Here is a 27,611-nt window from a genome sequence, read left to right as displayed (position 1 = left end):
TGGTATCCCTACCCTTCAGAGTACAGCTCTCCATTCATAGCAGGCTGCAGCATGAGGTCTCAGCTACCTCACTCCCTCTCCCTCTTTCCTGTTGGTAGTGGCCAAGGGAATGCTGGGAAATGGAGTTCTTTCCCTGCTCCAGGGCTGGCTCCAGAGGCAGGGAGCTAACCAAGGAACTACAGCTCCCAGCGCCCCCTGTTGGTTCTCAGCTCCCATGCTGGATCTCTGCCGCCCCTGCAAATGGGCTGCCCCAAGCACGTGCTTGCTTTGCTGGTGCCTAGAGCCGCCCCTGCTTGCAGACAACAGGCTGAACCTGGATGTGTACCGTAACGGCTGTTGCCAGTTCCTCGAGCTGTTTGAGAAATGAAGGGAAGAGGTGGACCAGGTGGAATTCCTGCGGCTGAACTGCAATGAGGCCCTCATAGACTCCACGCTGAGCAGCCTTCCTGTCCTGAAGTGCCTGAAGTCCCTGGTGCTCAAAGGTAAGACATGGAAAAGCATCCCTGCACATTCGTCTGGGCTTGGCTCTTTCCATCTGCTACAGGATGGATGCGCTTTATGGTTTCCATTGTGCACTAGCGCCCCTTGCAGCGGCTTTGGGTCCGTTAGCCTTACGGGGAGCAGCATGCAGATTCAGCAAGATCCAGCACAGGGGCTGTTATTCTCATCCTTTGTTTCCACAGCTGCTGGGGACCAATTTCCTCACTTGATTCAGTCTGACAGGTGCAGCCTTTTATTTGACTGTCACTTGAATGGAGACTGGTTGGATCTTTAGTTGTGGAGAGTCTGATTGAAATTATTTTTGGTGATTATTTCCCACCCCCTGTCCCCTTATGAGACGTAATGATTCCTTTCACTGTGTTTCCTTCTGCTGTAGCTTTCTGAACAGACCCTTGTCCTGTGCCCTGCAGCACAGGCTGGGAACGTGGTTTGAGAATGAACAGCAAAGAAACTAACTTATCAGGAGCACAAAAAGTATTGGAGTGGATAGACCTATGACTTGTAGCCCATGGCATGATGACATTCAATAAATACCTGTTGACCATTGTATTGCTTCTTTGGCTTCCCAGTTTTTGTATGCTAGGAGGCTGTGAATATGAATGGTGTGTCTTTAGTAATCTTGGAAAAATGTTGAACCACCCAGTCTTATGGGGGAAACTGTATGTGCATGTCAGAGAGGAAGGATGGTCCAGTGGTTAGGACACTAACCTGAGAATCAAGAGACCTGGTTCATTTCCCCTGCTCCACCAGAATGCGACGTTAGGCAAGTATCTCTGGCCCAGATCCACAAAGGTATTTGAAATCAAGGGAAGTTAGAAGTCTAAATACCTTTGTGGATCTGGGCCTCAGTTTTCCCATCTGTAGAATGGGCATATTAATACTTCCCTACCTCCACAGATTTATGCTGTGAAGTGCTCAGATACTCTGAGTATCCTGAAAAAAAGTAGAAAAACTTGGTTCACTAAGAATTCCTTATTTAAGCCCTATTATTTGCTAATCCAGGGTTTCTCAAATATTAATCTTTCTTCTATTGTACAACAAAAAAATCCAGTGATATCCTCTAATGTAAGCATTTAAAATTGCAGTGCAGGAGGGTGGTGAGTAGGAGGGAGGGAGGATATTGGTACATTTCTGGAAGTGTGAATTTAAATCATGTGGCTGCCACATTTTTTTTTCCCTCTCCCACGAGTCACTTGCCCTGGTAGTCTCAAGCAAGACAGAAATCTTTTGAATATGCTGGATTTGTTATTTGGAGCACACCTCCCATCAAACCTAGAATTGTTGAAGTTAGAGATGGGGAAAGCTATTAGACCATGCAGTCCCCCTCCCTGCCAGTACGGGTTATCACCGATGTGCTGCTGTCCAGGCTAGTTTTAAATGTCCCAAGCAGTGAAGCTTCTATCATTTCCCTTGGGGAAACTGTGCCACAGCCAAATATGCTTCCCTCTCAGAGAAATTTCCCGATCTTCAGCTAAAATTGCCTCTTTCATAAGTGCATCCTATAACTCTAGTTCTCCCTTCTCCCACTGTGTACCAGATAAATCTCTCCTCTCCTCCTCGGCTGTTAAAACACCAAAATTTTAGGTGTCCAACATCCAGGGGTCAGATTGGACCAAAAAAAAGAATGACTGCTAAAACAGACCCCTCATACATACAGTGCAGATGTCCTGCTCCACAGAATTCCCCCCCCCAATACAGAGCCCTCCACAACTGATACAGCCCATTTTACAGATGGAAAGACTGAGACACAGAGAGGTGAAGTTATACAGGTGACTCACCCACCCAGTGACAGTGCTGGGAATAGAACGCAGGTCTCCTGAGCCACACTTTAGTGCACTAGCCCTTAGGCCATGTATACATTTTGCTCTTGTAATCTGCGTGCATGCACCAATCCCTCCAGCCCCCTGTTAACATTGTCCAAACTTCCAGTTTGCCATGCTGTCGATTTCAGAGGGAGCTGTATATAGGGTTACCATTCGTCCGGATTTACCCGGACATGTCCTCCTTTTTGTTCTAAAAATAGCGTCCGGGGGGAATTTGTAAAGCACTCACAATGTCCGGGATTTCCCCCCTCCCCTGGCAGAGCAGAGCGAGTGGCTGGGAGGGCTGCAGGAAAGTCCTGGGCTGGACTCCGGAGCAGCTTCCTCCTCCCTGCATTCTGAGCCGGCAGCAGCTCCTCCTCCTGCAGCCCGGTCCCGCAGCCCTGTGCAGGCCCAGGGACCGGGTTTTGTTGTGCTGGGGAGCTCAGCCATGTGTCCGGCTGGCACAGAGCCCAACACCCTGTTCTGAGCAGCAGGGTAAGGGGGCCAGGGAGGTTCTGGAGGGGGCAGTCAAGAAACGGGGGGGGGCTTATGGGGGGGGAGTGGAGAAAGTTTTGGGCAGTCAGGGTACAGGTAGGGGTTAGGGTCCTGGGGGGCAGTTGGGGGGGGTCTTAGGAGGGGGCAGTTAGGGGACAAGGAGTGGGGGGGGTGGGGGGCTGGGAGTTCTGGGGGGGAGCTGTCAGGGGGCAGGAGTGGGGAGAGGGATCGGAGCAGTCAGGGGACAAGGAGCGGGGGGGTAGGGGGCTGGGAGTTCTGGGGGGGAGCTGTCAGGGGGCAGGAGTGGGGAGAGGGATCGGAGCAGTCAGGGGACAAGGAGCGGGGGGGGTAGGGGGCTGGGAGTTCTGGGGGGGAGCTGTCAGGGGGCAGGAGTGGGGAGAGGGATCGGAGCAGTCAGGGGACAAGGAGCGGGGGGGTAGGGGGCTGGGAGTTCTGGGGGGGAGCTGTCAGGGGGCAGGAGTGGGGAGAGGGATCGGAGCAGTCAGGGGACAGGGAGCAGAGGGGTTTAGATGGGTTGGAAGTTCTGGGGGGGGCTGTCAGGGGGTGGGAAGTGGTTGGATGGGGCGTGGGAGTCCCAGGGGTCTGTCTGGGGGTGGGGGTGTGGATAAGGGTTGGGGCAGTCAGGGGACAAGAGGCAAGGAGGCTTAGATAGGGAGTGGAGTCCTGGGGGGCAGTTAGGGGCAGGGGTCCCAGGAGGGGGCAGTCAGGGGACAAGGAACGGGGGGAGGGTTGGGTGTTCTGGGGGGGCGGGAAGTGGGAGGGGCAGGGGCGGGGCTAGGGCGGGGCTCCTCCTGTCCTCTTTTTTGCTTGTTGAAATATGGTAACCCTAGCTGTATATGCCTATCTGATGCTAGTTTAGCAGAATCCATGTAACATGGACTCCTTTTTCTCTGTTTTTCCGTGCCCCCAGGTGGGCATGCCCAGGATGAATTCGGTGCTTGTCAGCAGGGTTCCCTGACAACCTTGCCACAAGATTTTGGGAGTCTGCTATGTCTCACTCATCTGGATCTCAGCTTTAATAGCTTCTCCAGGTTGCCCAGCTGCGTCACTGACCTTGCCAGCCTCCGTGTGCTCTTGGTGTGCCACAACAGCTTGGTGGAGCTGCCCGAAGACTTTGGCCAGCTCAGTAAGCTGACTTTCTTCTCTGCCATGAAAAACCAGCTCTGGGATCTACCACGGAGCATCGGGGAGCTGGCAGCGCTGCAGAGACTGGACCTGTCTGAAAACGCCCTGCAATCACTTCCCGACGAGATTGGGAGTCTGTATAACTGTATGGAGCTGGATCTCTCAGGGAATCAATTGATGGGCGTCCCTGATTCACTTGGTAAGAGGTGCACCCGGAAGAAAGAGAGAATGAACATTCCTAGCTCCTGACATGGAATGGGTGGGTTTTAGGGAGTCTTTGAACAGGAAGGCATGTAAAACCTAGGCTTTAAATGGGATTCGGTGTCTGTCACTGCCCGGCTTGCTTCATCACCCCCAAGCTGGGCTGTGGTATCTCTTACACGACTTGCTAGGAGCAGGATATTGTCTATATGGAGCCCTGTCAATTTAGTCAGTGAGCAAACTGGGCACTTTGAAGATTCAGAAGACTCTGGTCCAGATCCTGAGTTGTTATAAATCAGGATAACGCCATTGCCTTCAAAGTGACATACACCAGCTGAGGATCCAGCCCTTTGGCAGCTAGGGCACTGGCTCCTGACAGGATCCCAGCTTCTCTGCAGTTGCTGATGTGAGGAACACACTGAGGGCTAATTATATTGATGGGTTGTTCGGTTTTAAATGACATCTGTGTTGAGTCCAGACCAATCCAGAAAGCCGTTCAGTGCTGGACTCTGAGATCTCAAACCTGTATTCTGAATGGGCCTATTTCCACAGCTTTGATTTTTGCATTACTATGCCCAGGTTTCTGCCGTGGTTGTTATATTGCCGTAGCATCTAGAAGCCCCAGGCATGGACCAGAGTCCCATTGAGCTAGGCTCTGTACAAACAGAACAAAAGGACAGTCCCTGTTCCAAAGAACTTACTGCTGTCCCAACCTGCTAATTCTCTGAACCCATGAGCTTTGTGCTTCTCTCATGATTGATTTGTGTGTGTGTTTGGGGGTCTGGTGCAGGCAGGCTGGGGTGGTGCTCTGGGTGCTTGCTGAGGGGAATTGGGGATGGATGTGTATGATGTTGGGGGTTGTTAGAATCACTACTCATGTATTTACCGAGTTGGGGAGGGAGCAATTTTTCTTCTTGTTCTAAATTGCAGCCAATTTGCGGTCTCTGCAGCAGCTGCATCTTCACAGCAATCTCCTGGTGACTGTCCCCGCATCCCTTGCCAGCCTTCCCAACTTGTCCAGGCTTGACTTGCAGAACAACTGGCTCCGCTCCATCCCCCCCCGAGATCCAGCACTCTCCCTTCATGCACCTGCGGGGCAATCCGCTAGGAGAACCTGAGATCCCCCTGCAATCTGGTAATTGCGTCCCTGGCTTGACTGCATCTCAGACAGCTGCTCCCAGGCTCTAGCAAGTGTCACAAGATGGTGTGTGAATGTGATTGTTGGAGATGAGGGGGAGAAAATGGATCATTATTCATATGGCATCATTGCAGGTGTATTTTGCACTGCACAGACACACACAAGTGAGCTCCTCGCTCAAAGAGTTTACAATCTAAGTTAGATGTGGGTTTCATTGTACTAGAGGGTGTATAAGGGAGAGGAGGCTATCCAGAAGTTCCGACACTAGGTTGCCAGTGTCTTCAATTACAGGCTGTGCTAGTTCTGTGGGAGGGATTCTAATTTTTTGAGTCAGTTCTAAGGTGTAAAAAAAAATAATCTCTGGAGATGCTTTTGCTCAGCCTGATCATTGGAAAGGTCTTGCTGGTGATGCAGAAGTGGGGTTGTGGGAAAGTCAATGGGCAAAAGGAAGTCAGCCTCTTGGGAAAGTCCTCAAGCTGCAAGCAAAAAGATCCCGAAAAGCATCTGCTATTTAGATCATAAACAGGCAGCGGCGTATTATCGCCTAGGCCGACAAATTTGCAGGGGCGGCAAATTTGAGCACCCACTGAAAAGCTCCCCTGCTCCAGCTCACCTCCTCCGTGAGCGTGCTGCCGCATCCTGTTTCTCTCCCCTCCCTCCCAGCACTTGTGCCGGGAAACAGCTGTTTCACGGGGCAGGGAGGGAGGGGGGGAACGAGGCACGCTGGGGAAAGAGGTGGGGCCGGGGCGGGGATTTGGGGAAGGGATCCAATAGGGGCAGGGAGGGGGCGGAATTGGGGTGGGACTGTGGGGAAGGGGTTGGAATGGGGGCGGGAAATGGGTGGAGTCGGGGCAGGGCCAGGGGCGGGGCCAGGGGCGGGCGGGGCGGCAATTATTTCAGGGCTTAGGGGCGGCAAAATCATTAATCCGCCACTGTAAACAGGCAGAGGTAGGGAAGAGTCAGCGATGCCAGTACAGCCCGGCCAATAGCTGCTAAGTGCAGGAAAAGAGATGCATCAAAAGTTCACTGACCTCTGTCCATCCTCCCGTGGAACCCAATACAAAGCCCATGGGGGGGATATGGAAAATCTCGCATTGACTTCGCTGGAATTTGGATCCAGCCCCTGATGAGCACAGTGTTGCAAGAGGAATGCTCCTTTATCACCTGCACCCCTCAAATCAATGGACTGTCTGCCTCCAGCCTGCCTGCTACCCACCCCTGTTCACTTCTCTTCTTCTGATTCACTGCAGATGAATCCAGCTCAGGAGAGCTAGGAAGAGTGTTCCTTGTACCCAATGAGGACAGGTATTTCACGCAGTGTCTCTGTTATTTTTGTTACTATTTATTATTTTGTAGTGCAGTAGCACTTAGATGCCTTAGTCAAGATTAGGGTCTCATTTTGCTAGGTGCTGTACATACACATTATTAGGGATAGTCTCTGCCCCAAATTGTTTCCAGTCCAAATAGACAAGTCAGAGTTTTACTCCATTACATGCAGGTCACGAGACACAGGAAAGCAAAAGTTTAATGGCGTGTGATGTCACTGGAAGACAAGGTGGGTGAGGAAATATCTTTTATTGGACCAGCGTCTGTTGGTGAGAGCAACAAGCTTTCACGCTACACAGATCTCTTCCTCAGATCTGGGGAGTGTCACAGCTACATGCAAGATGGAACAGATAGCTTTTTAGCAAAAGTAGTTAATGCATATTCTAAGGGACCAGTCACGTTGGAGTGGCCCATTAACACCCCTATAGTCATAGGATAGAAAGGGGGGTTAGTGCGTTACAGATTAAGTTGATCCAATAAAAGACATGACCTCACGCACTTTGTCTCTCTAGTATCCTGGGACCCACACGGCTCCAGCAACACTGTATACACCAATGCGAGTCATTGCAAGATGTCATTCATGCATCTCTTCTTTTTCATAAGCTTTACTGTGACCCCCGATGGCTGCAAAGTCATCCTGGCCTGCGGCATCCAGTTTTACTTCCCCCCGGGTGCTGCCACCTCCTCAGTAACGATCCATTTCCAAACGCTCTCGCCTGACCCGCAGTGGGTGAAACTGAGGCACCATGACATCCTGCTGAGTGAAGTCCTGGAGCTGCGGCCTCATGGGGTTGTATTCCAGCAGGTAAGAACACGTGAGGGGCAGGACGGGGCTGGGCAGAACTCTGTGTATTATAGCCCATCATGGGTCCATATGTGCAAATATGACGGGCCAGAAAATCCTTGTTTGTGGCCTGAAAGGATCATGTTGTGGGGCTGCCAGGCCTCAGTATGTTGACTGCTGGGATCCCTGAACCACAAATCGCTGATTGTAAATAGCCCCAAGGATCAAATTTGAAAGGGATTCTCAGCACCAGGGCAAATCCCCAAAAGGGCAGTGTCTTCCCTCCAGCAGCACGCTGTCCCCGCACCTTCCCCATCCCTTCTGCTATGATGCAGGCTGTTCTTTCAATGAGAACCTCCTCCCTCCCAGCTCATGAACTCCTCCTAGGGGGAGAGCCGGCCCCTGGGGGTGATCTCCGAATTCCAGAAAAAGGATTTGTGCCCGATTGATGGACGCTTACATGAGTAGCCCAGTAAAGCCAATCATGGCCAACAGGAGCTCACTGGCCTGTGCATGGAAAATCCTCAGCTTTCTTGGAGGCCATTGCACAACATCCCCACCTGAGCATTGTCCGGAGCATCGTCAGGGAACTGGGGGCAGCGGTTCTGGCAGACTCTGGGGCTGGTGGGCTGCAGGAGTGATCAGTTTTCATAACCACCACCCACTCTCTGCCTAAAGTCTGCCTGTGATGGATTGCACTTACTCCTGTGACCGTCCCCCAGTGTCTGGGCGTGGTGTTGCTGCTCTCATCAGCTCCCAACGCGCCTGGCAGGCTGTCAGCCTACCTCTGTGGGTCTTCTGTGGCTTGGCCGGGTCACGCAGCTCAGATCCCTTCTAGGGTACAGCCAACTTGGATAGAAGCAGCCCCTTGCCCTTCAGGGCCAACCATAAATCAAATGGTTTCTTACCCTTCTGGGGCTTAATTCCCTCCCCAGAATTAAATCAGCAGGGTTCTTCCTGAGCTCCACCCGCCGATTTGTGGCCAGCAATGGGCCCTGGCCCAGTGTGGTTCCTTGGTCTGTAGCCTAGAGAGCATCTCTCCTCACACCACCGTCTCCAGCCAGGAACTACCTTGCTAGCAGCAGGCAGCTCCTTTTCTTTTGGCCTTGTTTGGGTGTTGCTTGAGAAGAAGCTCTCCATGGTTCCCACAACGCCTGCTCCTGCGATGCTTCCCTAGGTAAGCCTAGAGATCTAGTGCTCACTGCTCTTTTCCTCTCAGAAAGCTGTTTCCAGGGGTGGTGGGTAGCAGAGCAGCGGGGAGTGGGGAGCACGGAGGCTTGCCACACCCCGTCACATTGGCCTCCCCTGCTTGCCCAGGTAAGAGAATGTCTCCAGAGTAGGGGTGCCGTTCTGTTGGTGTCTCATGGAAATGCCCTGTTGTCCCCTCCAGGAAGTGCAGATCTGGATGCCTTACAACTCCCCTCAGACACTGCATGAGCGAGAAGTGGTAGTTCGGACCTTCAACGGGCAGAACTGGAGCGACCTGCAAACCAAGGTGGAGCGGAGAGGAAAGACGAAGGTGAGCAGGTTGGATTAACTCCTGGTCATAGGCAGGAGATCTGACTTGCCCTGCAGCAGGGGGCAGGACTTGACTTTGTCCAGTCCCCAGGACTCGCTTGGAAGCTTCTCATGAACCTGAGATGTGTCCAGTTGGTATAAAGGGATTGCACCTGCAGCCCTCATCTCTAATACAGAGGCATGGCTACTAGAGCAGGGGTTCTCACAACAAATTTTTTGATGGCCTCAGAGTGCGGCCACCAACTCTCACTGGTGGTCACACTGACACTTATACTTAATTAATGTTAGGAAAAACAATTAAATATGCACAAATTCACATCCAAATCATTGTAATGCGTATTTGTAGGGTTTTTTGACAGACTCAATAACAAAAATAATGCTGCCTCCCCTTTCGGCCCTCCTGCCCCATCCAGGGTTTAGTGGATCCTTGGGCTTGCTGTGAAAAGTGATATTTGTATATTTGTTAATATCACAGCACACTTAGTAGCTGCCTGGAAGGCTATGAAAAGTGATCAGTGATATTAACAAACATACAAGTATCACTTTTCACAGCAAGCCCCAGGACCCATAAAGCCCCGGATGGAGAGGCCGAAGGGGGAGGCAGCGGGGGTCCAGGGCAATGGGGCAGGGATGGATGCAAGGTCAGGAAAGCAGAAGGGTCCGGGGTGTGGGGGAAATGGATACAGGGCCATGGGAGGTAGTGGGGGCCAGAGGCGATGGGGGTAGGTGATGAACCCCACTGTTGCATGGCCAGAGCCAGGGCCCGGTGCCTGCTGCCCTGCGGCCAGGGCCGGGGCTCAGTGCCCGTGGCCAGAACCCGGAGTTGGGGACAGGAACTGCATGGCTGGAGCCAAGGATCACAGCCTGCTGCCACGCAGCCGGAGCTGTGGGTCAGCGCCCAGGGCTAGTGTCTGCACCGCACGGCCAGAGCCCGGAACTGGGTGCCGGAGCCCAGGAGAGCGTGGCTGGAGCCAGGAGTCAGCACCCAATGCTGCGTGGCTGGAGCCAGCGCTCGCTGCTACGTGGCCAGAGCCAGGGGTTGGCACCCAAGGTCAGCTCCTGCCACCGTGTGGCTGGAGCCCGGGAACAGAGCTATGGGTCGGCGTTTGCTGCCTTGCAGTTGGAGCAGGGGATCAGCACCAGGAGCTGGAGCCACGTGGCTGGAGCTGTGGGTTGGGGCCTGATCCATGCAGCTGGGACAGGGGATCAGCACCAGGGGCCAGGGTCGCATCGCTGGAGCCCGGGACCAGCGCCCGCCACCGCACGGCTGAAACTGGGGGCTAGAGGCCAACTGAAGCTCCGCAGCTGGAGCCAGGGGTCAGCACCTGCTGCCTTGTGGAGAGAGCCAGGGATTGGCGCCCAAATCCCCATGCTTGGAGCCCTGTTGCCCTGCATCTGGGGCTGGGAGTTGGCACCTGTGGCCAGCGCCAGCCACTGCGTGGCTGGAGCCGGGAGCCAGCGCCTGCCGCCGCGCAGCTGGAACTGGGGGCTGGAGGCTGAAGCCCTGCACCTGGAGGCCAGGGCTACATGGCCAGAGCCAGGGTGGGGTCAGTACCCGGCGCCGCGGTCAGAGCCCAGGGCCTCATGGCCAGGTTCCTGAAGTTCCACCACTGGAGCCTGCTGCTCAAATCCCCTCCACCCAAGATGGGTCAAGAACTCACCTTGCTCCTGCAGCGTTGTGCCCAGGAGCAACAAGGAGGAAGGGGGAGGGACTGATGCTTTGCCCCCTCCCATCACCACCCAGGAGGCTGTCGTGGCCGCATGAAAAGCCCCTGGTGGCTGCATTTGAGAAACGTTGTCCTAGAGACTACAAGCTCTGGAATGCAATTTTCCATCTCAATTTAGCATTGGACTGAAAGATCTGCTGGGCTGCGACCTCCTCTTACTCCATGTTTTATGAAGTGCTGTGGGGTACTGTGCTAAATTCAATCTGTGCTCTCCCTACCACCTTACCATCAATCAATACCAGGAGCACATGTGCTGCAGGTTCTCGTGTCCAAAATGTCTAGGCTGCTTCTGCAGTCTGTGCAGTGTGACTTATACCAGGAGTGGGGTATGAAAAGTCACCTCAAATGCCAGCTCTGATGGTGAAAATATCTTCTCAGGTGTTTAAGAAAATAGGCTTTATTGGTGGTGCTGCTTTGCATTTAAATGTGTGCAATACATCTGCATATATAGCGATGAAACATTGTGAGCCATTGATTTTTTTTTCAGTGACTCCATTGACTTCAACTGGTGTCAATCAATGTGTCTGAAAGATACTGTAACGTGTCACTCAGCTGTGTTTTCTTTGTTCCCCACCTTTTTGTAACAGAAGCACATGGCTTGCTGTAGTATTCCCACTTCTCCTGATTCCTGGTCGTCTCTCGGCTTGTGGAGAATAAATGCAGTGTCCCATCAGAGGGAACGTTGCTCTTTTCCACAGTGGATCCAAGCATCAAAGTGACCTTCCCTCCTGGAGTCACAGAGGAGACTCGGAGCGTCACATTGCAGGTGTGTGTACATGTTAAAACTAAAACACAAGCTCTGGTATTACTGCTGGCCTGTGCTGGAGATGAGAGTAGGCAATAGGATACATGCACTAAATGAGAGCGAAGGATGGGCCAAGTATCAGCCTGGGAACTGGGTCTGACTTGGCTTTAGGCACATCACAGAGCCTCCCTGCCTCAGTTTCCCCCACTGTGAAATGGGCTGGGTCATTAGCTGTCTGGCAGGGGTTAGCACTCACATAGGCCATATGTGAAGCATTGTAACTTGTTAGGTTTCTCCCAACAAATTTTTGGTGGCCTCAGAATGCAGCCACCTACTCTTGCTGGTGGCCGCTTGACAATTTTTCCGAAAAACTTAGTTAACTTTAGGAAAAACAAATAAATATGCGCACATACAAGTCCAAATCATTGTAATAATAAGGTGGTTTTTTTGCAGACTCAATAATAATAACAACGTACAGTAGTCTCTATTCTTTACTGGACCTAAACAGAATAGAAACACAAAGAAGGTGCTTTGCATGTTCTTGTCTTTTTGTTGCTGTTGTTTCTTTTGCTTTTTTGGTTGCTGTTTTTTGTTTGTTTAAGAATTGCTAGCTAGTAGGTCTGCTTCTGTGAAAAGTGATATTTGTATGATTGTTAATATCAATTTTCACAGCAGCAGACTTGTTAGCTAGCTGGGAGCAGTGAAAAGTGATATTAACAAACATACAAATATCACTTTTCACAGCAGACTTACTCAGCCCTGGCAAGCTGGGGGACAAATTAAGCCTTGGATGGGGAGGTGGGTAGGGAGGCAGTGGGGGCCAAGGGTGATGAGGGGATTGGTGAGCCCAAAGACCAGCGGCCGGAGCCTGCTGCCTGCCACCACAGGGCTGAAGCCAGAAGCCTGAGCCCCACCGCCCACAGGAAGATGGGGAACTCATGCTGACTGTCTGCTCCTCCGGTGTTTGTGATTCCAGAGGGGGGAAGGGCCCGTCCCCTCCTTGCAGAGTCTCCCATCCCCTCCCCGCTCGTTATCGCCCAGGCGGCTGTGACGGCAAGAAAAGCCTGTGGTGACTGCATTTGAGAAACGTAGCACATCTTGCAGAGGTAGGGCCTGATTTAATACCCAGTGGAGTCAATAGGTGTTAGGTTGGGCCCTGAGTACCTCACTTCTCAGAGTGCTGAATGCCTGCAGCTGCCACTGACCTCAGCTGGTGTGCTGGGTGCTGAGGAGTTCTGCACTCATGCATTATGGCAATAATTTGCAATGTTCTTCCCTTTGTGTCCCCCACCTCCTGCCACATTCCCCAAGGCTTTGACCTTTCCAGGCTATAAATATATCTGGGCGGGTCACAGTCTGGGGCTTGTGGGACAGGGGAGTTGGCAAGACCAATCCTGTACCCTGTTTAAAAAAACATAAACAAACCTGTCTCTTTCCCCTCTCCCATACAACCGTCCTTGATACAGTCCTGGCCCCTCTGTCCTTCTGTGGGGAAGGCTGAACGGGGTTCTGCTCAGAGCCCTGCTACCAAGGCTCTTGATAAGCCAGCAGGCAGCACTGTCAAGGGACGTGCAGCTTTAGCCTCTTGCTCAGTCTCCAAGAACGAAAAGCATGACAGACCAGCTCAGCGAGTGAGATTCAGAGGGTTAAACTTTACTCTTATTCGTGCTGTTCTAACTCTGAAGCAGCCCCATTAAAGTTAGGGGGGTGGTCATGGTAGCTGTTTAATTCAATGTGTGACAGTAGCACCAAGAAGACTCAATCTGGATCAGGGCCCTGTTTGCCAAGTTTACACTAGTATAACTGAGCAGAATATGGTTCAGTGATTAGGATTCACACTCCCACTTGGCAGCCAGCCAGTGCCACTGAGTCAGGCCTGGCATTTGAGCCGTTGGGGCTTGTAACTGTGCCTTCTTGGGTCACAACTGAGAATGCCAAATTCAGGACACAATGCTGAGAAATACGGCAGATACACTCCAAGACTGGTGGCTAATCTCTCATAGGATATACCAAACTGGCAACAAAAATAAACTTCTGTTTCACCACCCTGGCTAACAAGAAGTCATAAAAGCAGTTTCCTCAGGCATTCCAGTCCTTGTATTACCACCGAAAACACTAGACTTAGAGATGAGTGGTTCTTTAAAACCAATCTCTGCAAGTAAAAGGTTCTTCTGATCCCAAAGGACCAGCCACACACCCAGGTCAATATATAACTTGGATCTTACCCAAAAATCATGCTGGTTCCAGTCCTTTAGTATCTAAAGGTTTATTCATAAAAAGAAAGAAAGGTGAGAGCTAAAATTGGTTAGAGGAATCAAATACATAAAATAAATGAACCTCCTTGGTTCAGGCTTGCAGCAGTGATGGACTAAACTGCTGCAAGTTGGTAAGTCAAGTCTCTGGCTGCTTCCAAATCATTGGAAAGTCCTCCGTCCATTGGTTAGAATGCTCCCATTAGCATAGTCCAGAGGTTTGGGCAGGAAAGAGGCAAAATGGAGGAGTTTCCAGGGCCTTTTATCTCTTCTGCCATGTGGCGGGAATCTCCTTGTTCTTACTCTTGAAAAATACAGTAACAAGATGGTGGTTGGAGTCACATGGACAAGTCACATGTCCATGCATTTCACCTAGTCATTGCAGGAAGCCATTACCTATACTTCAGATGGAATGTCTGCAGGATGTAGATGGGCGTCTCCCATGGCCCATTGTCAGTTAAGTGTTTCTTGATGAGCCACTTAATTTGAATAGTCCCTCCAAGATGTGCTGGCTAAATATCTTGTGGGCTTAACCCCAGGAGCAAACATTTGAAATCCAGGTATAGAGCCAATACTCATAACTTCAAATACAAAAGTGACACATGCATACAGATAGCATAATCAGAACTAGCAAATCATAACCTTTTCATAGACGCCTCACTTGATGACCTTTGTACAAGATTTGTTGCAAATATATAACAGTGGTTACAACAATGATTGATGTGGTCATATTTTAATCAGATAACGTCACAGGGCCATTGCCCTCTTTCTGCCCCAATGAACTCAGGTATTCAGGCATCAGACGTTAAGCTGATTTGATTATTGTTCAACCGCCAGGTGTTGCCAGTGTCGGCAGAGGAGCTGGCAGAGATCACAGATGATCCAGAGTCCAGAGCCGGTCCCCTGCTCTGCCTCTCCCAGAATTCCACTGTGGATTTCCTCAGGCCAGTTAAAATTCAGCTCCCGCTACCTCCAGGGGTCACAAGTTAGTATATGCCCAGAAATGGCAATGGAAAGCTGTGCTAAAATCATACTACTTGGTAGGTTATTTTTCAATTTCCCCCAGGGAATTGATGTAATAAACTAAACTGTGAACAAACGGCACCTTTCAGGGTTTGTGCATTGGACCCTGATATTCCTAACCACAAATCTTAGTACATCAGTAGTAGAAGAACTGTAATAGGCTGCTAATATTTCCCACAGCTTTCTGAAGAGTGTTGGTGGGATAGGTCCTCTTTCATCATAAAGGAATACTGACACCAATGCCATCCCATGGAAACAAGATATTCCTCCCTTATTCCAGAGTAACGGATCAAAAGAGGTTGGGGAGGTGGGAAAACACTTATACTTTGCCATCTACAGAAAATGCTCTCTTTTGATTTAATGCCTTCTGGCTCCTCAAATGCTTCACAAATATTACATGCTGTTTAAATGCACAAGAGTAAATGAAAGCAATGGTAAGGTTGTAAATTTGGTGTCTGATTCCGATCTCGGTGTTAATCATGAGTGACTCCATTGGAGTTGCAAGTAGAATCAGGCTTTCCAACACTAGCAATTCAGGAAATGTAAAGATGTAGGTTCCAGCAGTGCGCAGAATATGGATTGATTATATTGTGAACCAACATCAGGGACTGACAAGCTGCTCTTTAGCTGCAATATTCACCTAATAAAGGTGAAGCAAAACTGGACTGGGTACATCCTGGTGATGCTTGGGAAGTGGTCTTTTTTAATACAGGATCTAGACCAATAAGGGTGATCTCTGGTACATTTCACAATGTATTCATCAAAAATATTATGGCTGTTTTGGATTCCCAGTTCCCATTGATTTTAAGCAGTGCTTTAATCTGTTTTGAAAATCTCAGCCCATCATCGTAGCCAGGCTTACAATGTCTATGCTCCAGTCTTCAATAATTGGTCATTTTTTTGGATTTGCATTTTTGTAGTACTAGCCTTTGAGCAATTATTAGTGCTCTGCTTAGCCACAGTTTTTCAGGTGCTTCTAGTTAACATCCATTAGGTTTAAAAGTACATGTTTAGCTGGTAACTCAATTTTATTTCATTGGAAAAAATTAACTCTGCAATTAAGTTCTGCCCAAAACATACATATTCCCAGAGCACACGGGTTAAATTAGCACCTGTTGAATCACAGCACCAGCATTTGTCTGACTTAGTGGCACCTGTTTTGAACAGTGGGAGAGTGATCCAAAGCATCCTCTGTATGATTTTCTGCTGGATTAATCTTAAATGAAAGTCCAGGGAAGAGTTTGAAGCACTGGCTAAAATTCGTTTCCATTGATGAGCAGACAGTAATTGGCCTAGTTCCTCCTCCAATCTATATTGAATGCAAATTTGCTGGCCAAGTGTGCATATAGTGTTGTGCCATAGGTCTTGGCAATTGGAGTAATATTTGGAGATACGAAAGCAGTTCAGGTGGGTCAGAGGCATCGCAGGTATCAAAGGCCAAACAGATGGGAGATGGTGTGTTTAAGTTGGATATATTGCCACTCCTTCTTAGACTCTAGATTGAACCTTTCTTTTAATATTGATAGTCAAAATCCCTTTCCTAATCCAGACTTTCCAAATGATGGGGTTGCCTGCTAGAGTTTCAGGTTAGATAGAGACCCTGGTATGTAGAAGGGGGTTGTTTTTAAATTCATTAGACTTGCTACGCCGGGTGTTTTTGCCTCCACAATAGTTGGTAATTGTTCTTTAGCGAATCGGTAGTAATGTGTGTGCAGCACCATGGGAAAGGGAAAGAGGAAAAGGAGCAACCAATTCTGCTTCCAGCTGGAGCCAGTCTGGGGCTCGACAGCATGAGGGAAGGAGCCACTGTGCTGCGTGGCTAAGAATGTTTGCCTGATGGTAAAGTTCAAAGGTGGGAAATCTCAAACCACGTGTTTTGACAGGGAGCTGTACTCTTTGCAAGGCTACTTTAGTTTGTTACCAGCACCCCACAGAAAGGACCTGACCATGTCGATTTTGGTAAAATAAAAGGGAGGACTATGGATAAGGAGGGAATTCAAAATAAAAAGGCTCCTGAGAAGGGCATCCATTTTAATTGTTTATTTTCCCCCCAAGGGGGAGAGGTAGTGCCTGTCGTCTATTTAAATTGCTTATTATTTACATGGTTAATGGGGTGAAGTTATCCTTGACTGTTTTTAATTTCCTTTGGGAATAGGATGCCAAGATATCTGAGGTTTGTCTGTTAACATCTACATGTCCCTATAGGAGAAGCCACTTACAACTAGATCTCCTGGGATCTTCACTGCTTCAGACTTATCCCAATTTGTACTGGAGCCATAGAATTTGCTAAAATTGATCATTTGTAGGATGTTTGGAATGGATCTGGAATTTTTAATAGCCAGGAGAATGTCATCGGCATATAGAAATATTTTTATTTATTTATTTATCTTTTGTCTCCTGAGTCGCTGATTTGATCTCTTGAATCCCTTGGTGTTGCTAGTCTTGGAGGGGCAGCATCTCCTTGCTCAGCCATCTTGACTGCCAGAGGGTTGTCTGACAGCTTCTGCTCTTGGGGATTTTATAGAAAATCTGGAGATGGAGCAGCATCCATAATGGTATTAAATTAAAAGCAAAGAGTTGTAGAATAATCTCTGATGAATATTAGATGGGGGGAGGGGAAGTGATTCAATTGCCAATGGTTGTGGACTTTAGGAGGTGAGGGGGGGAGCTGTAAAGCTATGCAGCCACCATTCCCCCAGTCTAGAATTATTATTATTACAGTATCACACAAGGACCCCAATTGAGATTGTTCTAGGCGCTGTCCAGATGAGTAATAGGAGAGACAGTTCTTGCCCCAGAGCATTAACAACCTAGCTAGAAGCCAATCTGCAGGTTTTCCCAGAATGCCTGTTGCTGTCTGCATGGGGATATAACGTGGTCACTATTCATCCAGGCTCAAACTTCACTTCATGTAGCTTAGGACAGGAAGTGAGGCCTAATGCAGCCAACTGAAATGGCACACACAGACAATTGCCTTGACAATTTAATTTATCTTTGATTTCCTGCTCACAGAGACATTTTTCTGGATGAGATGGGGGTGGTGCGTAGGAGGGGATGCTGGCAAATGGAGTCGTTTCGCTTGTCTAAGCTTATTAATTCCGGTTTTCCTTTGATCTCCCTTGGCTTTCTTGCTGTTTCTATTAGCATAGCGCACAACGGGCTGTGACGCTTCCCAGGGGTACTCAGGGTTGTGAGGCACCTCGCTTCCCCCTGCCCTTAGTGTGAGGAAACCTTGTCTGTATTTGCTATGGGTCAGCTCCCCAACTCTGCCAGCCATGGGCAACACAAGCACTTCCCTCTCAGCCCATGTGGGCTCTGCTGTCCCTCTGCAGGTTAGTGATAGTGATACCAGTCAGCCCTGTATTCTTGGGGAACCAGGGTGCAGTATCCAGCCTGACTCATGAAAGACACCCCCTCCCCCCAGCCTCTGCTTAAACCAAAATCCATCAGAGGAAAAAACTTGCAGAGAGCAGTGAAGGGCATTGGGAGACACATCTAGACCCCTCCTGACAAGGGTGACAAGATTAAGACATCTCCATTTGCATACAGAATGAAGAACAGAGACAACTCCCCTAGCCTCATCTGCATGAAAGATGGGACAGGGAGACATCTCAATTTGCATACAGAATGGAGAACAGAGAACCACACTGAACTCTGGGACCAGAAAAGCAGGGATGCACTGCATCATGGGAATCTCTGCTCCAGATGTTAATGAACCTATGCCTGCCCACACTCAGCTCAGCAGTTATCAGACCAATTCTAGTAAGGAATCCTTGATTGATATCTAAAATACTGAAGCAGCCTCGCTGCATTGTGAGCTCCCTGGAAGAAAACACCACCCATAGCCAAGAGTGACCAGCTCCTATTTTCTAGCCTAAAGAAAACCCTTGAGTCATCAGTTTACCTAGAAACAAATCTAGTGTTCTCCCTTGAACCACTGTATTTTCTCTGCAAAAATTCCTACTCACTCTCCAGTAAGTGTTCTGATGCTTAGATCCAAACTCTGCATCAGTTCCACTGGGACTCCATCTTCTCCTGACTGATCGTGCTAGGGGCTCTGCCTGTCTCCAGCATTCAGGACCCTGAGCTGCTACCACCACCATCTGGGATCCCCGACCAGTTCAAGCCTTATGGAGTGCGTGAGATCTCCCTCTCTCTCTCTCTCTCTCTGTTTTCCTTTCTACCTTAGGTATTAACCTTTAATAATTTATGTTATGTTGGTTTAACCCTCCTTGTGTAGTTATCACTATTATTTAATAAATAACTTTTATGGTTAAGTTGGTTGCTTCTCTCGCTCTCTCTTGCTGAACTTTACTCTTTTGTGTTTTTAGCTTCCCCCATTCACTCTACAGCAATGCTTCTTTTACCTAAGCTAAAGATCCCTGCAGCACCCAAAATACTGTGGGGTTTGCTCATCAAGTAGGTTACTGCCAGTACAATTGTGATGAGAGAGTGGGGATAGGGACGTGCTGAATCTGGGACACATAAGGGTAACAGCTTGAAAGTGCTGCTTGACCCAGTCCATGGAGCCCAGGGGCATATAAGGAGAGGCAGCTTGAAAATGCTGCTTCATCCAGCCCAGTGAGTCCAGAGACATATAAGGGGTCAGCTTGACACTGCTGATTGACCCGGTCTGCTCAGGCTTGCTCTGTTAATGTATGTGGGTGTGGGTGTGTTCATCCGGTTCTGGAGCTGGAGAAACCCAGCCCTAGGGAACCTAGGTCCTGCAGGATAGCTCCATTGGCAGGGGACTTGCAGAAGGGAGAAGTAGAGCTCCGTATGAGAACACAAGTGACACAAGCAGTATGTTGATCGAATTACAGAACCCCCCTCTTCCCCTCCCCAAAAGAGTAACCCAAATAAATGAGCAAATCCCAAAGTAATGGGCAAATCTGTAACAATAGGCACACGCCAGCCCCTGAGTCCTCCAAGCATCCCCCTGCAGTGTCCAACCCCTGTTCCACTGGAGACTCACAGAATTCACAGATCCACTGCTCCCAAAGGAACAGTACCCCCCATCCTCCAGCTTGCCAGTTCCACCTCATCTCACAGCTCCACTTACCACACAGCACGTACCGATGATTACAGTGAAAACAAGTACAAGTGTATTTAACACAGAGAAGAGTTACATGATAGCAAGTCTCAGCATATTAGAAACAAAAGGTTGCCTATATAGTAAAATCATAACTTGCATTCTAGAACCTAGAGTTATTTAACCAGTTACTTTTATGTCTTCTAGAGCTAGGCTCACCCCAAATCCTTCCAGTGTATTTCAGCCAGGCTTGGCTGCGCCCTTCAGTTTGCCCTCTCAGTGAAAGATCCCGGGTGCTCCTCTGTATTCCCAGTGATACCTCCACGATTCCATTTATAAACAGGATGCTCCCCATGCTGATTGATTTTTTTCCCCCTGTGAGATTTTTTTTTTTTGTCAACTTCACAATCTCTTAACATTAGGTTCAGTCTGTAATTAGTTCTCCACAAGGACACGGACAATACACACATGGCTAGACAGATACATGTCTCTTCCCTCCTGCCTGGTAGGAGCACGTTTATCACCTTCTGGTGACCTGTCGTAACTTGCATATCTTAGGAATGTATTTTTCAGTATGGATACACAACTCCTTAAATAGTATTTGTACATACATCTCACAGTGATTAGGATGACCACTGTGTTACTGGTTGTTGGTAGAGACTTTATGTGCCACCCTTTGGCACTCTATTATGTAGACATCGGGCCCAGGGAAGCCCTTTTAAAATCCTAGGCATCTCCTGTGCCCCCTGCCATTTGGCATCAAGAGGCCCCTGGGACACATGGGGGGCCCCCATCAGGATTGGGGCCTCTTTGTGCCAGGTGCTGTACAAACATAAAGGAGTCAGAGGTAGAAAAATACCTCTTAGGTCATACAATCCATCTGCTTAGGAGGTAATCAAGTGGCTGACACGTTAAGGCTAGGAGTCCCACTGGAATAGCAAATCAGATATTCAGGATATTTTTCAAAGAAGTGCCCTGGATGAGCTGGATTTTGGCATTTCCCAAATGTAAGCAATTGTGGCTTAAAAAAAACAATCCCCCCCCCCCCCCCCCCCCCAAAAAAAAAAACGTACTTAAGGCTCCAGCTACTTTGCACTTGGATTTGTAAAGCAACAAGCGAGGCAAAAAAATCCATGTTCATCTAAAACTAAACAGGCTTGTGTCTCTTGATTTTTAGGTCTCACCCTAGATCGCTCCAGGCTGCATCTTCTTCACGGTAACCTGCAAGCCCAAACCTGGGATGATATCACCAATCAGGTGGTGCTGGAGTTTACCCACCTCTACGCAGGGTTTGAAGTCACCCACTTCTCCTGGTGAGCTCTGACCCACTCACGGACAGTGTTTGAAGAAGAGGCTAGAAGGTGTATAGCTGCACCTTTCCCCAGACCAGGGGCTGTGCTGCCGCTGTTCCCAGTTTCCCTTCCAGCGACTTGCCAGGGTTGCTCTTTCCCCTTAAGAAGGATGGAATGCCGTAGCTTTATACCTCCAGTTAATGCTCCCAATTCCTCGGCACACAGTACAGCCGCACTGGAAAAAAAAGCTGGTTTTGTGTCCCGGCAGGGTTCTATTTCTCCTCACTTCACATCCCACCAGATTGCAGTGAGCAGATTCGTGGTTGCCCTTGTAGGCCAGGTTTCTTTGAAGGGGCCATGCTCAAGCTAGTACATTCCCACTCAGAACCAATATCCATTCAATAGTGAGGTTCCTGGTCACCACTCCTCCCAGCTGCCGGAATCCTTCCGTCGTCCATAGGCTGCTGATGGAACCTTTGCCCCTCATTTGTAAGTTCTCTCACTCACTCTTGGGCTGGGAATCTGCTTTTTGGAGGATAACCTGTGTCAAGGGGACAGGATGGTGCCTGTGACTAAGCTCCCTCGAAATCCAGATTTTCCTAATTTTTGTCTTTCCCCTTTGATAAAAAGGAAGTGTCACTTTAAGATCCACCCCCTCAGCTTTCCATCCGTGCCCTTGGCTTCTCTGCTGGCAGACGATTCCCTCCCTCATTTGCTCCCTTCCCCAGGTACTGGCTGTGGTATACCACCAAGACCTACATCGGCGGCATCGCTAGGAAGGTGTACGAGAGGCTGCGCCTGTACCAGGTGAACTTCATAGCGCTGCAAAGGAAGAAGGACCCTGAGCAAGTTTTGCTGCAGTGTGTCCCCAAGCACAAGGTACTGCACGCACTGCCCTGCCAAGGGGCCTCAATCCAGAGCTGTTGGAGAGTGGGTGATGGGAGCAATTGTGCCTGACATATTCCCCAAATGTCTCTGTCCCTTTAGCCCTCGGCTGTTTGATTGATTGAAGGTTCTTGTTGCAATGGTGGTTTTTGTGCCAGGGACACCAGCATATTTCACACAGCTGTCTGGTGCAACGATCACCAGTCTAGTTCAGCCTGACGACTTAATGGTGAAAGCTGTGCTGTCCCATTATAATCCCCTGGGCTGGTTCCACTTATGTATAATTCTTGTGTATTGGGCTCCAGTATTGAAATAAAACACATTGATAAACACCGGAAGGGAAACATCAAGCCTTGGGTGTCAGGGGTGAAATCCTGGCTTCAGTGAAGCTAAAATAGCAAGACTCCCGTTTGACTTCAGTGGCGCCAGGAGTCTGTTTTCCTAACAAGGAAGTTGGTCCCAGAGGGTTCACTGGTAGGATATTACAAATCCATGTGCAGGATGAGATAGGCTGCACAGTATCAGCCTAACTCAACCGGTCTTTGAGAAGTAAGAGCTTGTAATCTTTGGGTATTTGCATGCTGCTACCCCAGGATGAGGCTTTCAGCAGAGACACAACAATCCTGGCCTCAGCTAAGTGGCATTGCAGCACAGGAGTTATGTGTGGAAAATATCTCCCCACGACTAAACGTTCTGGGAAAAGGAGAGTGAATAACTTCTTGGTTTTGAAGGGTTACTGACAGGTTAAGATCAATCTGCTCTAACACCCAGACACTACAGTTGCTAATGATGCCAAAGGACTTTTCAAACTCTGATTGCAGCATTGTTGTAATCACATTGGTCCCAGGATATATGAGAGACAAAGTAGGCATGGTAATATCCTTTATTGGACCAACTTCTGTGGGTGAAAGGTACAAGCATTTGAGCTACACAGAGTTCTTCTTCAGGTCTGGGGAAGAAAGTCGAGAGAAAAATAAGAATCCAAAATAAATACAATGAAAGTTTCTGTCAGTTACTTATTTGTAAAGGTATTTAGGCTATAAAATTTGTATTTGGAGTATTTTTAAACATACTCTGATACATTTAATGTCAAAGAGTAAAGGCCTCCGATGGTCAACTTGTTGATAAACTGGTGATAGCCTTTGGTGGCTGTATGCAATTGTTTAGTATTTAATTCCAAAATGCAACCCTTTTGCAAATTTAAAAGAGATGTTTCTGCAGAGATATCTTCTGGGCCCTCCATTAACAATATTTATTGTGGGGGTAGCATGGGTTTGGTTCCAAGCTAATCTATGACAAAGAAGTGGAGATGAAAGATAAACTCAGGAAATGTCTTTTTTTTTAAGAAAAGAAAGGCTTAAAGATGCTAAATGGCACACCTGTTCCCACAAGTTTAGGCTTTGATCCTGAAAACACTTATGCATGTGCTTAACTTTATGACCTATGAGCAATCCAATTAACTTCATATAAACTTTTTCTTATCAGATGTGCCTAACCCTATGACAACTCTGCTGGGACAAATTTTCCCAATTCCAGGTGAAGTGGATCTCAATGAACAACAGGTGAGGAAGCCTTTAAAAAAAAAAAGAAGAAAAAAGTAAATATACAGTCATATCTTCTCTTAGGGTTTCTCATTTATTCATAAAATGGGATATTCATTCGACTTAGGGAAGTAACCAATACATTGTAAATTCTGTAAAGACCCTTTAAATCGGAGTATCTAGCTGTTATGTACATGTTATTGTATAATGCTTGGCTAGCTCTGCATCCAGTGTACAATAATCTTAGATATATAGAGGCCTGTGATTTCAATATCATTTTTGGAAGAATGAAGGTGAACCCAGTGTTAAGAACATACCTTTTAGCAAGAATGTAATTATTACAGTGTCAAGATCTTGAATTTGGTGTTCATATATGAGCTGTTATAATTGGAAAATGTTTCAGGTGTTGTCTACACACTGCCACAATCTGGACTATCGGTGTGTGATTTGTAGAGCTTTTTGAAGTGTTCCACTCTAACTGCTCTGTGACGACCCTTCTGGCTTTCATGATCTAAAAGTTATCTACTCTGAGTTAACATAGCAGGGCCGGCTCCAGGGTTTTGGCTGCCCCAAGCAGCCAAAAAAAAAAAAAAAAAAAACCCGCGATCGCGATCTGCAGTGGCAATTCGGCGGGAGGTCCTTTGCTCCCAGCAGGAGTGAGGGACCATCCACCGAATTGCCGCCGAATACCTGGACGTGCCGCCCCTCTCCGGAGCGGCCGCCCCAAGCACCTGCTTGCCAGGCTGGTGCCTGGAGCCGGCCCTGTAACATAGTCCTGTCTGAAACAGGACTACATCAATGTGAACTAGGTACCTTTTAGTTCATGTCAGCAGAGTTTACACAGGGTAGTCAGAAAGCAACAGTTTAGTGTGCTCTACAAATCACACACCTGTAGTGGCACCATACAGACAAGGTGTTAGAGACTTGTTTCTGTTTGTAAATGAAATCATAACTTCCTGATTTTTGCCTGGAAAGGCGGAAACTCTAACTTTTCATCCAGAAGCTTTGAAAAGAGAACATGAGCTAAGAATAGCAGTCTGAAAATTCACACTTGTGAGGTGCCAATTACCCTTCAACTCCCATTCAAATCTGTCAGAGTTGAAGGTGGTCAGCACCTTGGGGGATTGAGCCATAATTGGAAGAAATTCCCACCATATATAAAATATGAAATGGTTTTGGAATTAAAACTCACTTTTGCCTTCTGTGTGCGTGTGTGAGTGTTTGTTTAAAATGTCAAATTTTGAAATGGAGCAATCACAACCCAGTGCATAATACGTATGCTGGGTATTAATTTTTTCTGCCATTGTCAGCACTCTGGCAAGCATCCTCTGTTGTACTTCAGTAGGATTTCCCTCTCCTCTACTCACCCTGGTTAGGACTTAAAATGTTCATTGTTATTACTCTTTATAAGTATTCAGGTTGTTATCCTTATTATTTATCTATTATCACCGCGGTAGTTGTTAGAACAGTGTGTTAGTTTAAATAAAACAATGGGACAGAAGCCTGATAAGAAGATAGAAAGCCCTGGATTTCTAGTCTGTCAGTACGAATAGAGTTAAAATCAATAGTAACTGGGAGTTATTACCTGATGACGTGTGATTTGAATGATATGAATTTGAATGAAATGTGTCAGATGAATTTGTGGCTCAGGCGAATTCCTAGTGGATAAGTGTCTATATCAAAAAAGAGAGAAGAGAAACCCCAAGCACTGAATGGAGTAAGGCGCCTGAAGTGTTCTCTTATCATAAAGATGGTGTCTGCAGGTCAGGGGTGAGACACACTGGAAATGTGGTGTAAAGAAATTTGCAGTTTTGTTTTCCATATCTTTCTGTATCCTCTATTTCGATGTAAGCAGAGTCAGGATGAGCTCTACCCTGACATCTGGTGGTGAATTATGGCGAGTGTGGAAAAGAACTCCAGGGACTGATCTTGTTTGCATAGGCACATCCACTCGCCTGGCATGAAACAACAGCAACTGAAAATGGTTACTTTGGCTAGTGGGGGTCCCCAGTTTCTCTGTTATTGGGGCAGGAAGAATAAAGTTTTGTTACCCTGATTCTGTGAATCAAGGCCAGTGGAACTGTTGTATGACAGAAGGACTGAGTGAGTCCTTCACCATTACCTAAGTAGCACTTGCTTGACAAGGGGCATGGGTTACAAAACCCAGTGAATTGAGAGAGGATGGGGACAGGTATTTGTACCCGAGGGCTTGACACACCAATTGCACCATCTCCTCTCTCCACTGTTGAATGTCAGAGCTAACTTTGATTCTATTAGGAGTCTAGTTACAGGCTGCTGAGCTGAATTCACTTGGGGCCAATAGTGCACCAGCACTGGGGCTCCTCTACTATGAGCTGAAATTGCTAAGAGCTGAAATCACAAAAGAGCTAAAGTTATTAAGAGCTGAGATCACTGAGTGCTGTGTTAACTAGTGGGGGAGCCTGAAGCTATATTGCTAAGCAGCTGGCCGAGCAATTTGTGGGGATGACTGGAGGAGCAGTGAGCGGCGCGGAGCCTGGTGGGGCCGGTTGGAGCGGCCCAAGGAACGGCAAGCGGAGCTGTTTGCAGGGACAGCTGGAGCGGCTCACAGGTCGGTGAGCGGAGTGGAGCAGCTTGTAGAGCGGAGCAGTTCGTGGGGCGGCAGGAAGTGGACTGGCTCGTGGTGAAGGCTGCGGCGGAACCTCACGGAGAGACGGCCGGCCGGCCTCGGATCACGTAAGGTGCCCTTTAACACCCTGCGTGCCCCCCTTTTACTCTGGGGCTGCATTGACCAGGGACAGAGACTTGGGGGTTTGTTGGACTTTTGGGACTTTGGGTGGTTGCTGGAACCAAGAGACTTTGGGGCTGTTGGACTTTGGGGACTCTGGATGATTTTTGGTTTGCTGGATTCAAGACCCAAAGGGAAAGGACACAGCCCAATTTGCTGGGGTGGGTTTTTTGCTCACGGTTTGTGTTATGAATCCTGTTTGTGGTGTTTTTCCAATTTAATGCTGATGTCGTTTACCTCATGTTATTAAACATTTTCTGCTACACTCAAACTCCGTGCTTGCAAGAGGGGAAGTATTGCCTCTTAGAGGCACCCAGGGGATGGTATGTAATTGTCCCAGGTCACTGGGTGGGGTCTCGAGCCGGTTTTGCATTGCGTTATTGAAATGGAACCCCTAGATACAGAACCCGGCCCTTGTTGCTGCCAACTTAGATGGGCAGAAGGGTTACATCTACATTCCTTCCCCTCCTCTTCTTCTCAACAGTTCCCTGTTTTCTCCTTCCATCTGTATAACCTCCCAACATAGCCCCAGCCTTTCTTTCCCTGATCCTCTCCAAAAAAGGTCCTAACCGTTGTTTCTCTTTTTAAATTTCACATTTTCTGGGGCCAGTCAAAGGGTTTATTACATTTAAACTCCATGGAAAACATCAGTGGCAGTGGCCAGTGGCTACTGACTGCTGGAATTAAAAAGAGATTGGACCCAGACTAGACAGCAGCATGAAAATACTGGGCCAGTGCTGAACAGCATAAATGAAACTTACTGCTAGTTCTCTGTAATAATGAGGACAAGGGTCCTGGCATATCGAACCTTTCTAAAGAATGTGATTACATATTTTCCCAAGATCTGTGCCTCCATTAGTTTTATTAGTAACTTTTGCCTGATTAAACCAGTCCACTGTTCTCTGTCTCATTCTCATAGTCACAGACATGATTTGTCTTTATTAAAACTTAGCACAAACAGAATTTTGCTTATTATTTTGAACAGCTTGAGAATGGATCCTTACAATCAGTAGCTAACAGTGCCACATTCCAATCAGAAGTAAATCTTCAAGGGCCAACAAAAATGACTTTAGTTGGGTAAGAAACACAAAACCTTTAATTTTCTACTAATTTCAGTGTCAAGTTATTTTGTTTCAGAGTGGTAGCCGTGTTAGTGTGTATCAGCAAAAAGAACGAGGAGTACTTGTGGCACCTGAGGGTACGTCTACACTACCCGCCGGATCAGCAGGTAGCGGTCGATCTATCGGGGATCGATTTATCGCGTGTAGTGTAGACACGATAAATTGATCCCTGATTGCTCTCCCGTCGTCTGCTGAACTCCAGCTCGGTGAGAGGCGGAAGCAAAGTCAACGGGGGAGCGCCGTGAGGATGCGAAGTAAGTGATTCTAAGTCGATCTAAGATACATCGACTTCAGGTACGCTATTCTCATAGCTGA

At 48.2% G+C, this 27,611-nt stretch overlaps 1 pseudogene; it reads left to right on the top strand.

Annotated features, from left to right (window-relative positions):
* LOC101948625 (p53-induced death domain-containing protein 1-like) lies at positions 1-26,440 on the top strand (annotated as a pseudogene).
* The last annotated feature ends 1,171 nt before the right edge of the window (positions 26,441-27,611 follow it).

This window comes from Chrysemys picta, chromosome 4 (assembly GCF_011386835.1).
Source record: "Chrysemys picta bellii isolate R12L10 chromosome 4, ASM1138683v2, whole genome shotgun sequence".
In the NCBI taxonomy this organism is placed as follows: Eukaryota; Metazoa; Chordata; order Testudines; family Emydidae; genus Chrysemys; species Chrysemys picta.
This window is presented reverse-complemented; position numbering and strand designations above follow the sequence as displayed.